This window comes from Anomalospiza imberbis, chromosome 25, assembly GCF_031753505.1.
Source record: "Anomalospiza imberbis isolate Cuckoo-Finch-1a 21T00152 chromosome 25, ASM3175350v1, whole genome shotgun sequence".
Lineage (NCBI taxonomy): Eukaryota > Metazoa > Chordata > Aves > Passeriformes > Viduidae > Anomalospiza > Anomalospiza imberbis.
Window position 1 is genome coordinate 3,198,361 of NC_089705.1, and position 2,234 is coordinate 3,200,594.

Genomic DNA, 2,234 nt, shown 5'->3' on the forward strand with positions numbered 1-2,234 from the left:
TGTGCCATCCTGGGGACAGCATCCCTCCATCCTGTCCCTGGCCTGGCTTTGGGCTCGTGAAGAAATCCAGTAGTATCCATTAAAGGCCGCTCTGTCTCTCTGTTTTCTTCATACCAGCAATGGCTTTGTCATCTGCTGCTGCTGAAACAAAATTCATGAGATCATTTTCCCAAAGCATGATACTTAAAATCTCAATTAAAATACCTCTGGCTGTTCTGCTACCAAGATGTTATAAGTGCTCGGAATAATATTTCAGATAAATGGATAAGCTGTGTGCTTTTGATATGACAGACCCTTCTTCTAGAAAAACATACCTAACATCAAACCCTCCACATACTTCCAAAATCCTTTTCCCTGCTTGGCTCCTCAGTGACAGGAAAGTGTACACGCCTGTGGAGCTTGGTGGTGAATGGAGCTGTCCCAGGGGTCTGGATTGATTTGCTTTGTGACATTGATACCTTCCACCGTCCCAGCAGCATGACCCAGTGTGTGAATACTAAAAGGAAGCTGCTGTGCCTGGAGACAGGCAAGCGAGATCCTGTATATTACACTGTGAGAGTTGTGTGTCATATTAGAGCAATCTGGCTTTAAAGGGCATCTTTCAAGCACAAACTAGCTTTTTCCCACACTTGACTGATCACACAAATAACTGTGATTAAAGGTCAAGTGCCTGGGTTTTTCTATTTTACTCCTTAAAAATTTATATGCGAGAGAAAACCTAGAAGTTAACATAGCATGAAATTGTTATGCAGTTCTGAGCCTTTAATGACAACTAAATATCACTTTTCTTCCTGGGTGGCTTGAGAAATCTTCAGTAATAACGGGTCACTTCTTTTGGTTTCCACTTGAGGAAGAATATAAACAAACCCTGTCTTTTGCTTCCCTGCTCTGTAACATGATGGAGGGAGGGTTTTGGTGGTATGAACTCGTGCCCCCAGTCAGCGTGGCTGTTCCTGGTCTCACCAGGAGCTCCTGGGCTGGTGCAGCAGCACACGAAGCACTGATCCACACTGAGCTGTCCTAGATAGGAAGAACACTGATAAATGGATGGGAGCTTCCTCACCAGTAAAGTTAACACAGAGAGGAAAGGTGATGACCATGTTTGCCAAAGAGCTGAGAAATGGAGAGCTGGAAACATCCTCTGGCTCCAAATGTCCAGCTGGCCTTGGCCTGAGGTCCGAGCACCAACTCCTGTGAGCAGGGTTTGGCATGGGCTACCAGAGCCTGGCTGGGCTGTGCTGGATGGAGGCTCAATGCTTTTACTTCAGACCTGCGATATTTTACATTTGACACATAATCACAGCAGAAGGAACATCCCACAGGAATCGGTGTTTGCTTTGGTACCACGGTATCCACCATCACGGGGAAAACCGGGGGCATTCAGCCTGGCTAAACTCTGCAGGAACCTGCAAGACCTACAATTAGTAATACTCAAACCTCGTTGGGCTCCTTTCCCGATGCAGGAGGCAAATACCTTGGCTTTGGTGAGCCCAGAACTGAAGAATTGCCTCCCCCGGCGCAGGCAGCCACAGCACAGTCCTGGATGTGGGTCTGGCAGGACTCACCCTGCCTGCGCCGCCTTTCCTGGCGCTTCTGTCTGGGCATTTTTGCTTTCACAGCAGCTGCTGGGCTTGGAGGACCTCGACATAAGGCCGGGAATAAAATTTCAAGACAGAAAGGCAGGACAGAGGGCTCGACAAAACCGACATTGCTGGGCATCGGCTGCAGGGCAGGGATGAGGCTGCCCCGCTGCTGTCCGGGCGCTGCAGGCAGGCGGCTCGAACCCAACTCTCCTGCGAACACCCCCTGGGCATCAGGGGGCAAAGCATCTCGCTATCAGCGTGCCCTGGGCAGCAGTTCCAGCAGCACAAAGCCCAGCACGGCCGCGTGTTCCCTCAGGAGCGGGCCCGGTGACCGGGCCCGGTGACCGAGCCCGGTGACCGAGCCCGGTGAGCGAGCCCGGTGACCGAGCCCGGTGAGCGAGCCCGGTGACCGAGCCCGGTGAGCGAGCCCGGTGACCGAGCCCGGTGAGCGAGCCCGGTGAGCGAGCCCGGCCCTCAGCGCGCCCGCCCTCCCTCAGCCGGCTCCACAGTGACCGCCCGCCCGCCCGCCCTGGCCACGCCCCTTCTCGCCCCGCCCCCGCCGCCCATTGGCTGCGCGGGCCGAGGCCCCGCCCCGGCGGCGGCGGTTGGCGCGCCGCGGCGGGGGCGGGGCGCGGAGCGGGAGCGCGGCGG